At 36.3% G+C, this 13,116-nt stretch overlaps 1 protein-coding gene across 2 annotated transcripts in view; it reads right to left on the bottom strand.

Annotated features, from left to right (window-relative positions):
- mRpL33 (mitochondrial ribosomal protein L33) overlaps positions 1-4,053 on the bottom strand; it is a 40,429-nt gene extending 36,376 nt beyond the window's left edge. Inside the window, exon 1 of one of the 2 annotated variants that reach the window (XR_014133109.1) lies at positions 3,951-4,053. The gene's annotated coding sequence lies outside the window, so the exon portion shown is untranslated. The remainder of the gene's footprint in view (positions 1-3,950) is intronic. The other variant, XM_081771991.1, reaches the window with a different exon arrangement.
- Positions 4,054-13,116: the final 9,063 nt, after the last annotated feature.

The following is a 13,116-nucleotide window of genomic DNA, read 5'->3' as shown; positions in this document are numbered from 1 at the left end:
CAGATTAGTCCTAGCAAATATTGCCATAAGTCAGTTGGTTATTATGGTGATTTGATGACTTGTCGGTGGATCTGCTGAAAAGGGCGACAGTAGGCAGCTAGGGCGGCCTATTGGTGGTTAGGGGCGGCAATTTCGCTAGGGCTCATAGGCGCAAAACATGGAAATCCGCCTATCACGTTCCTGGCACGTAGGATTCTACCTCTTTTACCTATATCGATAATTTCATCTCAATTCCTCAAGTGATTTTTTTTTCTTTTTTGCTTTAAACTGTTTTTGAGCATATCATTAACAATGAAACTAATTATAGGCGCCTAGGCATGAGGAATTTTTATTTAACAGGATTTTCAGGCATTCTTTCAGGTTAATTATCAAACAAAAAGGAAAGAGAAAAACTTGTGACTTTTGGTGATAAAACTTATTTTTTTGATTCCTTGTTGCACACTCAAAAATTTTGTCTTAATTGAAAAATATTTCGTTTTTAGCAGATCTATATGTGCATAGTTGACGAAACTGCCTCGCTTATAAGCTGTTTTGATTGGTATTTTGTAATAATAATAATAATAATAATAATAATAATAATAATAATAATAATAATAAAATAAAAAAAATCGGATACCCACCGTTCCTGACTAATGGAGATTCCCCCCAAGACTGTACTCACAAGCAGGCGATCATAAATCATATTTACGAGTAATATGTATCGAGTTTGATGAAAATCTGAATCAGTGGGTGCCATTTCCACACTTTTCTGGATGATTTGACATGCAACAACCTCCCCTCTATTAACCTAACATTCCAATAATCCAACCTAGTCTAATCTACCATACTCTACAATCCGTAACAACAAAGCTATCCGACAGGTTAAGGCATCTAGTAACGTGAGGAACACAAGTATTTCTACTGTCTTTGCACATTCATACCCACTGCTGTTAACGTGGCTGCTCTCTACGGATGCACCATCGTGCAGGTCCACCTGCTGCGCCTTGCCCTGACTCAGGTAGATAGCACTCGTACCTTTTTGTGACCATCTAGCATAGGCTATTTGTGTTATTTGCAGAGTGGTTTTTATGGCAAATGTCCGGATTCTGTATTTATACGCAAATCGCGAAAGAACTTTTCAACAATTACTTCTGGTGCTCTCCTTAAACTTCATCTATACTAACTGGGGTTGTCATGTGACCCAGTGGAAATATTTTGGACGACAATAAGAAAAAAATCCATATCCCGTAGCGCTCTTAAACTTAACATGCATGGGCCAAACATCGTATGCGTGAGTCCTTCCATTATCTTATCACATCATTTTATTCATTATCATCATCACTGTGTCTTTTAGCCTAGCTGCATAATCGCAGGGCTTAAATAAAATACTGGCTATGGTTTAGCTTTGGGGAACCAGGTTTTTAACTGACTTCTTTGCGATATTCTATTCACATTCGGTTAGGTTAGGTTAATAACATTTAATTCAGACAGTATTGCCGAGCGAGCGTTAGCGATTCAAGGCGGGTTAGAACCCCGCAGGGCATGTTGTCTTCTGTCTTCGTCCCCATTACTAAACAATTACCAAAATATTTAACAAAATAACACGTTGTTTTTATCTCAATTCTATTCCATTCCATGCATACTTGTCACTTACGTGCCTAACCGTGCGGCCAATCCATCTTTCGTACAAGTTCTCCAGCTTCGTTTCGTCTCAACCGGAATAAATACAAAGCTAACCCTTAACTCTCGCATGGATTTCTCCCGATTCTTATTTGTACGCAATTTTCGGGGCTTGTTTAGATGAAAGGCGCTAAAAGTACGTAAAAAGAAATACAAGAGTTACAGGAGAAATATGTTGAAGCAAGGGAAGCGTAATTGATTTGTCTTATTTAAGAATGGAATAGAAGTACATTTTGTACAAATGAGGAATCCGAAATGCTGTACAGAAAGTATGATTCACCAGAAGCGCACATAACAGAATATGAATATAATGATGCAAGTAGTCAGCTTTAACCTAATATAACACAAATTAGCGAAATTGTAACTTTTCTTCGTTTGTAATTGTAATTGCCCCTTCTACTAAACATTGATCCACTTTTCTTCTGGTTAACAAATTTCCCCTTTTAATTTCCCAAGTATTGGTAAATATATTCATTATCTTTACTCTCCCTCCGCCTAAATGTATATATAGGTGTTCCGGTTAATATGTGGATTTTGTAAGCAAAGAAAACATGATAATTATAACATAAACAGCACATGTACTCTATGCAAACTAATGGCCATTACTAGCTACACACTACTCTCATCTTTCAGGCAATTTGTAGATACGTCTCAGTAGAGCTTTGTATTCTTGGAGGCAAACCATTCTGCCACTCACGGCTATTTTAGCAGGAACTTTGCCATGTTTTGGGGTAAATATATCTAGGAAGTCGCCCCACTGAACTTCTATGAAACGTGACGCTTCTTGTCACTGGAACGAAATAGCCCACATATTACCTCACATCTCAAGCAAGCCACTGCAACGTTATCTATTGAGGAAAGGAGATAAAAAAATCGCATTATTAACCGGTAGCTAAGTTTACTTGGTGCTGGTTTACTTGTCGCGCACCACATTTTGCAAGCGTACAGGTAAAATTCAATACTCTGCATGAAAAGTGCTGCAAAGTGAAAAGAACAAATTGTACAGGCAATAGAATTAAATACATATACAGCTGCATTATAGGTTTACTAGTATAAAATAATATTATAAATGACTTACGACGGACAGAATAGATGAGTTCACATGTGAGATGAGTCTATTGAATACTATTTTCCACCGGTGGTGTATTTCTACAGAGCATAAAGAAGTTTTACCTTATGTTTACAAGTGTAGCTCAATATGAAACCATGACAATTGGTATTGAAACACTTATCATTGCCAAAACTCAGTTGCTTTCAATATCCTCGCTTACTTGTACACCCACCGTCACTGACGCGCCCACACCCTTTAGACGTATCCCCTCGCTTCCTTCAGTTCATCCAGCTTGACCCTGTTTCGACTCGGTTACATATCATTCTTGCTTTTGTGGCCACCTAGCACAGATTGGTTTGTGGTGTTTGTACTCTTAGTTTTTATGCAATATTTCCAGACGCCGTATTTATACGCAATTTCAACAGCTGCTTCTAATAGCCCTTTGAATTTTGTGTAAGGTGATACATTTTCATGTCGCCCAGCGCAAATCATGGCTTAAGTTTAGAGTTATCGCTTCAGTTTCCAACCTACAAAAAGCAATTAAATCATTAAACATTGTTATGTTAGGTTAGGTAACCCAGTAAGGCTTTAGTTCGACTACAACAGTTCGACTGGAACCGGTTCTCAGAAGCTTCAATTATCACTTAAATTCAGTAATAATTCGTGGTTTTCATAAAAAAAAAAATTAATAGATTCTCTTCATTATTCTTATATAATTCTGTCAAACTCAATGCGGAAATATCACATTCAACGCACTGATTCGGCATCCTATACGACTACCATGCTCCTGAATCATCAAAACCTTCCGCGTCTTGTAAATAGTACCCATTTGTACACATCATTTCTCGTATTAAACATAACTTTATTGCCTAACTTATACACCCAAACATCACATTTGAATTCCAAATCATTACTTCTTATCCCATTCCTCCTGTAAATTTTCCTAATTTTTATAAAAAGTGGAAGGGCAACTCTAAACTTAACCCCAAATCATTAAGGAGACAATAAGGACATTTAGTGAAAGAATTATTGTGCCAAATGCCGAGTGATGTGCCAAAAGTAAACTTGCACGCTTTACTTAATGTTATGTAGTCTTGTATAATACAAATATTTTGAAAGGTTGTGAAATAATTAGTGGAGGAATATTATTTCTTGAACACTTAATTGTAGCGGTGTTTTAAAACTTAACACTAGATGGGATCAAATTTTAGACAAAACCAAATTTCAAAACAATACTTACGAGTATGCCACTCAAGACCATTACATTAGTTACGAATTACGCTAGTCATTTATTCATATATTTCTAATGAGTAGTACCAAGTATGAGTATTGAAATTGTTGCCAGTTAGAAACGAGTGAATCACGGAAATCTTGGTGGAAGGTGGTAGCCACACTGAATAATTATAAAAGTGAATCTCTAGAATCGAACCGCCTTATGCAGAGTCGTTTCGACGTATGATTAGTGTCATACTAAACAACCGACTACTGCAGGAGACTTATGTTAGTTGAACTCTTTACTATATCACTAATCACGTTTCAAAACGACTCTGCATAAGGCCCGAAAAGTCCATTTTCCTTTCGTATTACGCACATTATATTAACTATATATACTAATAATTAGAGCCCGGATTTCCATACAGAAACAAACCCCGAGATAAGCATGCAAATATGCACGAAAAATATAAAAAATAGCTATACATTAGCGATTAGGAAAATAAAGTTTCAATTTCTTACAAAAATATTCCATCTTAATTACCTCTGTTGCAATGAACTATGAACGCCTTCGTTAGTTCTCTTCTATGAATCCTCTGCTTTTAAAAACTTCTAATTCCATGCTTTTACTATTAAATACATTTGCAACATCCTAGATTTTGTGCATGGGATTTTTGCTAATACTTGGCAAAGTTTTTCTGATGCTATTTTTGCAACACCATGAGTTTCACTGGACCGAGTCGGCAATAATTCACCCAACAAGGAGAGTGAATCCTGCAAATCACTTTTACGGGAGTCCTACTGAAGGGCGTCAATCCTGGGGGGCCCTTCCCCCCAAAGCTCATGTGGGCCCCCTTATTCTATTTATGAATATACAATGGCATAATTTGAGCGCAATTAGTCTAAAAATCCTCACATGTATACCTTCTGCATCTGAATGCTCCCCTTCAAATTTACAGAGAAATCTGCGCCCTTGTTCCTACTGTCTGATAATTTCAGGTAATTCTTGAGAAGTGGTTGTGTATGTACTTAATTCTGTTCTCCATATCACCTGTAGAGAAACATTTTCGTGGCACATAATCTGCATCTGATGTCTTGTGGCATCAACAGGATTTACGTCTTCACTTGATTTACATTATCTGCATAATACGACACAGTTTCTAGGCACGAGTTCCATTGGGTTAAAACTGGTTGCGGAGATAGTGGAACATTTTTCGCAACTTCGGGAAGGATACGTACGCATGATGGAGCTTTCACAAATACTTTCTTTACATTTGATACAAGTGCGTCTACTTTCGGATGCTACGCGATGAAGACCGTGTGCAAGACACGTCAACTGCTGTTGAATGCAACCAGCTGAACGCTTTAGAAAATATTCTACATCTGCGTTTATAAAGTGATAATCTATTTTCTTGTTATATACTCTGAAATATACTAGTATGCAGCAATATAGTTCGGAAATATGCAATATCTTGCAAAGTATACGAAATATGCGTGCGCATCGAAATTCACTCAAAATATGCACTAATACGCGCTATCACATGCATCTCAAACGAATTCTTACAAGTCCATCGAAAAAAAAAAAAAAAAACACTTTGCATACGTTTCTGGATGTTAATATAAACATGCATTTTGCATACAAATCCGGGATGTAATAATAATAATCGTGCAGTTTTATTATATAGGGATCCATAATATAAGTAGTAGTAGTAGTAGGAACGGGTTAGAAGTCCCATAGGGCTTGGTTGGGTTCTTTTCTCGAACATAAAATGGGCAAATTAAAGACTTGCCCAAATTTTTCTGTAGATTTTACAATCTGTGGATACGCATAGTAAAACTGCATAATAATAATAATAATATATGAAATGAAACTATTAGATTTTCCACCAATGAAAAAAAAATAGGCTGAGAATAAGTATCCTTGATCAAAACAAGTGTTGTTTGTTGTCAGAGATGTAGTGCGTTTATCACGCACGCCTTTATGCCATCATCTCAAGCTAAGCCAAACAATACTAGAAAAACTTTTTTTTTTTTTTTTTTTACATATTTTGTGTGGAAAGTTTTGGTTGTTGATTGTTGTTTCTGTTTTGATATTTTACTTTTTTCATTTGTTTCTAGTTTGATATGATACTTTCTTTTTCCCTTGTTCATTATTTTATTTTACCAGAACACAATTTTCGTCCTTGAAGGTTGATTTTTAACTATTACATAAGTATTACGTACTGTACAAAATACTTCTTCAGTAGCATGAATTTCCAAACTTTTTTAAAAATAAAAAACTGATATAATTTGTAAATTAACACTAATTTGACGATCTTTCATAATACATTGTATCTATTTTTAGTACCTATAGAATTATCATTGTCGTGGATTTTATATATACGAAAAATCTCATATATTTTGACAATTTCGGAGAAAATTCCCTGTATTTCTTTCAGATAAAGTCCCTCAAAAACAGGTTTTTTCTCTCGTGTTGTTATCACTGGCATAGGGTTATAAAATAGCGCAATTGGCACTGCAAAGGCGCTGTCCTTAGCGTATATGGATGTTATATATACGAGTAATGACACTGGAGTCAGAAGTGTAGAAATCTTTTTCTTAATTCGTTTCAAATTTCTCCCTTTTTCTCGTATTTATTCATAGAGAAGTGGAGCAGAAAATGTAGTTGATAAGTGCGTCACTTTGGAAAATGTTTCTGCATGGATTTATATGCACAACTGTAATAACACCTTATTGGCGTTAAACTTAATTTTTCTGCATTGCAATGCATTATTAGATCCAGGTAGATTGAATGTAATCCAACACACCTATTTACTTAAAAAATTCGTTGCGTGCAAAATCCTTTACACAACTAGCGACTTTCTATTTCCATTAAAAATGAATTCGTTTCCTAGTCCAGTAACGAGTGGTGGAACATGAGCGGTATAAGGCAAGCGAGCAGCATAAATAGTATTCTAATTGTGGCATGAGCGGGCAAGCTGTATCTGAGGTCAATCTGTCGTGCATCTATTGAGAATTGCATCTTTCTAGTCAAAATTTATTTTCTGGGATTAAGAATTCAAATGATAATCAAAAATAACAATGTAACTATAAAATATGAATCATAATTCGTTTCCATGGTGATGAAGAATATATATATATACACAGTATATATATATATATATATATATATATATATATATATATATATATATAGTGGCGGATCCACAATATGATCAATGAGGGGCTAAACCATACTTTGCAACTTTATCCAATGTAAAGCAAGATTGAAGCCCCTTTTATCCAGTGTATACCTGAGCGTCAAGGGAGGGGCCTATAGCATCCTTGGATCCGTGCTAATAGTTAAATTAAAATAATAATTAAATAAAGAAAACACACACACACACACACACACACACACACATACACACACACACACACACACACATATATATATATATATATATATATATATATATATATATATATATAAGACAAATTTTGACCAAAGCATATATTAACTAATACATAATAGCATTACAGTTTCGGCAAATTAACTTTGCCTTCATCAGACACATTATGAAATACAAGTTCTAAGATTACAGCTGTCTCTTAGAGGTCATTCAATTGATTTGGACTAAATTTTGAACATAAGGCTACTATGAGATTCTCTAGGAGAATTTTTCGAATTTTTATGTCCTCCTTCAACAATAATGATAGCTTACTGGAGGTTGAAAATGAAAAAGTGGGAATTTCTTTTAAAAAGTGACTAACGATTTTATTTATATTTCGTAAATCAACATTTCATTAAAAATCCTACAATATGGAAAAAGTTACTTTTGGGTGGGGAACGCGGTGGCTCAGTTGTAGAGTTCTTACCACTAGTGTGTGGGGTCCCTGGTTCGATTCCCAACCAAGTAAGTTTGTAGCGTGGACAAATATCGTGTCTGAGGGTTTTATCGGGGTACTTTTTTTCTTCCTACTTTCTCATTCCACCAATTCTTCCATCATCGCTCACTTGCCTTAATCATTGTCTCCCTTAGCCTAAGGGACATAAACGAGGGACGTTAAACTGAAAGATTTCATTTTTCATTTTCAAATCGCTTTCCTGCAAGAATCCAGAATTAGTATTTTACTCTTGGCAGTACGTTTATTAGGACAATTTTTTTCAATTACTGTTGACTATTTACTTCATTAATAATTTTACAATATGAGATACGTGATGCAGTTTACGGATATTATCACCATTTTTTGGACAATTTTCACGAGGTCGACTCAGGCGATTTTTAATTATATCTCATAATATGAATATTTCATTAATACCACTACAATTTGGCACAAGCTACAATATTTCTGACAAGAAATCCACAAGACGTGGTTTAGTTTACTCTTTGGGATGAGGTTTCTTTGGATGAACTTTTCCTGACACGTCTATTATAAGGTTATTGTCATTTCGAAAATGTATTCAGGAGACGGTGGCTTCTTACTAGAGTCCTTACCACTGGTGCGTGGGGTCCCTGGTTCGATCCTCGACTAAGTAAGTTTGTAATGAACAATATGAGTTTTCTCGTGTACACCTGTTTCCTCCTACTTTTTCATTCCACCAATTCTTACATCATAATTTACTCTCTTCACTCATCATCTCCGTTAGCCTAAAGAACATCGTGGACACTCTAAACTGAAATATTTGATTTAATTTCATTTCAGTTTTCGAAAATAAATGTTTTAATAATAACTGCAATGTAACATGATTTAATTTTTAAATAGGAGTAAGATAGTTTAGTTCAATGGTCCATGCTTTTTTTCAACATTCCTCCCGGAACTTGAATATTCATGATTATAGAGGGGAAAGGTTCCTGTAAAGTGTGCCTATAAAAAGAATAATGATGATAAGAGTGAGATTGAATTTACTTGATACGGTCAAGAAAAAGTAGTTTGTGTTTCTTTGTTGAAATTTAACATCTCTTTACAGAGTCGAGGCTATGTGAGACAATAACCTACATTTTCAGATGGAATCCAAACCACCTCGAGATAATGAAAGCGATTTAAACTAGTTTTAACCTTCGATTTGTAATAACTATATACCTTAGATTTTGTATATTTAATTTATGCAAGAACATGTTTCAATTAAGTCTTATGCAGATGGAGCGGTATTAAGAATCTGAGGCAAAGAGTGAATTGGTTTATAAGCAGATATTATTAGTTTATTGGCCACTAATATTTAAGGGAACTTAGAGCTGCTGGATATTTATTTTATATTAAAGCGAATACATTTGCTCCTTACTCTCTCATCTCTTTTTCCATAGAAATAACGAACTACCAATGATAAACGTGCCTACGCTACATATAGGCATATTTATCTATGTTCATTATTTTCTTATATCCCGACTTCGAGATTATTTTTTTCGTGACTCCAATCGACAGATATGTTTAATCATTGTTCCATTGGTTTCAGCGTCCTCAAATTAGTATGAAAATTGCAATTAGAAATGTGTCAAAGGTCTTACTTTCAATTGTTTTACTCGTCACTTTTTTTTTTTTACTAGTTAGCATAGGATTACCAGATTTAAATAATGAAGAAAATAGGAATACTTGAAAAACTGACATAATGTGTCAATCCACCTACAGATATAGTCATTATCTTGTTACTCTTGCCAGTGACGATGAAGCCTGTAGCTTTTCAAATATATTCAGACTCATTTATTTAACTTTATTTCACTTTAATTTTTACATTACATTTTAACATTTGACAAAAGTCATTATTAGGGGCATTGAATGAATCTGTAATGGCATATATTTTATGATTGGATTTCTTGCAGAAGATTAGGCTTTTCTTTTCTTAAAACAAAACTGTAGAAATTCATACAAAAAATTACTAGTACACTACTTAACTACGAATCAAAAATGAGATTTTTGTGTTGGAAAAATTACATTTTGCGTCATGATTTCATTTTTTTCGGGACTCTGGACTCCCTTCTGATAAAATGGGAGGTCTAGTCACCCTGAGCATCACTCTGATAGGTGTCGCTACCTATACTGCGTCCCTGACTCCTATAGATGGCGCTAGCGTGCAGACAGTTCGACGATTTAAAACTATTGTGACGATTTAACTATTTTTTAAATACATCGTTTCAATTTTTTAAATTTCAAAATGGAACTTACAGGCACCTAGATAGAACACTGAGACAGGAGGACCCGGACCATTTTTGGAGGAGTTAATTTGTATTCACCTTACGTTTAGGCATAGGCCTACATATCAAGAAAGCTTCAGGAGGTGCTGAAATTCATCCAAGGGGGTTGAGCACCTCTTGGCCCACCCTAAGCTACAGCCTGAGAATAAAGGCTGTAACCATATTTAGATCTGAATATTAATATTTGCGTAATCGTATATTAGTTGATGAGCAAAGTAATAAAGAAAGAAATAAATATAAACAATTAGAAATTTTAATTACGTATAGTTTTAACCAATAACACATCCATACGTATAGTTTTAACCAATAACAGCGAATCGAAGCCGTAGGGCATGGGGACCCGGAAAAAAATTCTAGGGGGCGGCTCATCTCCCTGGTTGCTATATTACGTTTGGTATTTTTATTTGTATTAAGAAAATCTCTAGAAATTTAACATTTTCATGAGCCAGGGGAGGGCTCGGATCGCTTGCCCTCCTCTTCGGGTGCCCATGCCTTAAGGGGAACAGCTAGTTATTTCTCATAATAATAAATGCTACTTCTCATGATAATAAATGTTGCTAGAGGAATAAAGTTACTTCTCATGTTTGATTAACGATTCGTTTCTGTATCTAACAATCTACAGTGCGATGTTCCGATGCAGTTAAATATTAGAAAATTTGTCGCCTCTCAGTCATCCTATTTTGGTGGCGGTACACAGTACTACTACTACTACTAATAATAGTAGTAGAACTCCCTCGTGGCTATATGATTTTAACCTCGTAGGAGCTCGTGTGGTTCGGATCCCCCGTTAAAGTGTAGGTCCTCAGTGCTGAACGACAAACTAAAATCCAAATCAAGCAAACAACTAATAGTAATTCTTTTGTAATAACGTTAAAAAATAAGGCTCACACTTAGAGATTGAATGTTTAGGCATTCCAAACGTGGAAAGTAGGCAGGCAAATAAGCACTTAAAATTTAAAAAAATAGACACTAAAATGTAAACTCGAAATAAGGAAGGTGAATCTACATTATAAAATTGAAAGTGACTATATTTGTGACTCTTAATTTCTGGAACCGCCCGTCCGATCACGATCAAATATTCAACGTAGATGCGTTTCTGACCTGGGTGCTTTTATACTATTTACTTTGGCGGTAGAACTTAGGGGTGGGGGAGGAGGGGGACATAGAAAAAAATAAATAAAACTTAATAACTCTTGAACCACCTGACCGATCTTGATCAAATTTTCAACGTAGATGAGGTTTGCGACTCGCATGAGTTTTATTATTTCACTTTGACGGAGCAACATAGGGAAGGGGATGGAGCGGGAGATATACAAAAATCGACAAATCTAATATAATCTAATATAAATAAAATAGTTTGTTTGTGTGTTTGTCTGTCTGCCTATGTGCGGCCTGGGTTTCAGACGAGTGGACCGAGAGTCACCAAATGGTCACGGGCACCTTGGTCCAGGTTCCAGATCAAGACGAAGAGATTTTTTCAAATTTCGAAACAAGAGGGTCTCAGGGGAGAGGCGTTTACCGGGACCGGCCTGGGGACCAGGCAAGTTGACCGAGAGTTACCAAATTTTGGGCACGGATACCTTGGTCCAAGCTCCAGACCAAGGCGAAGCGCTTTTGTCAAAATTCGAAACAGGGGGGTCTCAGGGGGCGTTTACCGGGACATGTAAAAGTAGTAGAAAATGACCAATATTAGTGTCGAATTCAAAGTTTTCGCGGTCGCTGAGATCAATGGTGAACCTCCGATCGCCTTAACTTACAAATTTGGCGTGGGAGAACCGGGTTCGATTCCCGGCGGGAGCTCATGTGGTTCGGATTCCACGTTAATAAGTAGGTCCACGTCTCATATAGCCTTGCTGCTGAAAGGGACGCTAAACTAAAAATCAAAAATCAAATTAACTTACAAATTCACCCTATTCGGCTGCGGGCCGAGAGTCACGGGGGGAGGGGGATACCGAGAAATGTAAAAGTAATCCAAAATTACTGATATTAGTGTCAAATCTATAGTTTTCGCAGTTGCTGATATCAATGGTGACACTTCCATTAGCGATGACTAGGGATGCGCACGAGACAAGATTTGTGGCTGTCTCGTCTCGAAAATGTGCGGTAAAAGTGATGTCTCGACTCGAAAAATGTATATTTTTCCATTGGAAGAGCCGTGTCTCGACTCGAATTTTGTCAGGAAAATTCTGTCTCGACTCATCTCGTGCGCATCCCTAGTGATGACTAGCAAATTCAGCTACCATTGCATGCGGGCCAGGAGTCAGCGGAGGGTACACCGTGACATGTAAAAATAGCACAAAATGACGGATATTAGTGTCAAATCCATAGTTTTCGCGGTCACTGAAATGAATGGTGATACTCCCACAGGTGTTGACTTCCAAATACAGCCCCATGCGAAGAGTGGGTATATTCAGCTAGTATAAAAATAAAAGTGACTATGTTCGTGAATTAATAACCTTTGAATCACCCGATCGATCTCAATCAAATTTTCAAACCTAAGAAGGTTGTCCTCATTTCATTTTGACAGTAGATCTTAGGGGCGGGGGAGGAGAGGAGGGGGAATATATGAAAATGAATAAAACCTAATAACTCTTGAACTACCCTATCGATCTCGATCAAACTTTCATCATAGATAGGGTTCGGTTCCGGGATGTTTCTTTCAATTCACTTTTACAGTGCAACGAAGGGGAGGGGAGAGGAGAGAAAGATATGTCAAAAAAGTAAAAATAAAAGTGACTGTCGTTGTGACTTCATCACGTTTAAACCGCCCGATCGATCTTAACCAAATTTTCAACATAGATAAGATTGAGAATTGAGGTGGTTTTTATTATATCACTTTAACTGTAGAACTTCAGGGCCAGGGAGGAGAGGGGAGACATCTATAAAAATAAAAGAACTCTTGAACCACTCGACCGATCTCGATCAAACTTTTAACATGGATAAGGTTCGGGCCTGGGATGTTTTCTTCATTTCACTTTTACAGTGCAACGAAGGGGCGGGAGAGGGGGAGATATATGTAAAAAA

Source organism: Thermobia domestica, chromosome 9, assembly GCF_964235325.1.
Source record: "Thermobia domestica chromosome 9, izTheDome1.hap1.1, whole genome shotgun sequence".
In the NCBI taxonomy this organism is placed as follows: domain Eukaryota; kingdom Metazoa; phylum Arthropoda; class Insecta; order Zygentoma; family Lepismatidae; genus Thermobia; species Thermobia domestica.
The sequence above is the reverse complement of the archived record's forward strand: the minus strand, read 5'-3'. Positions and strand labels throughout refer to the sequence as shown.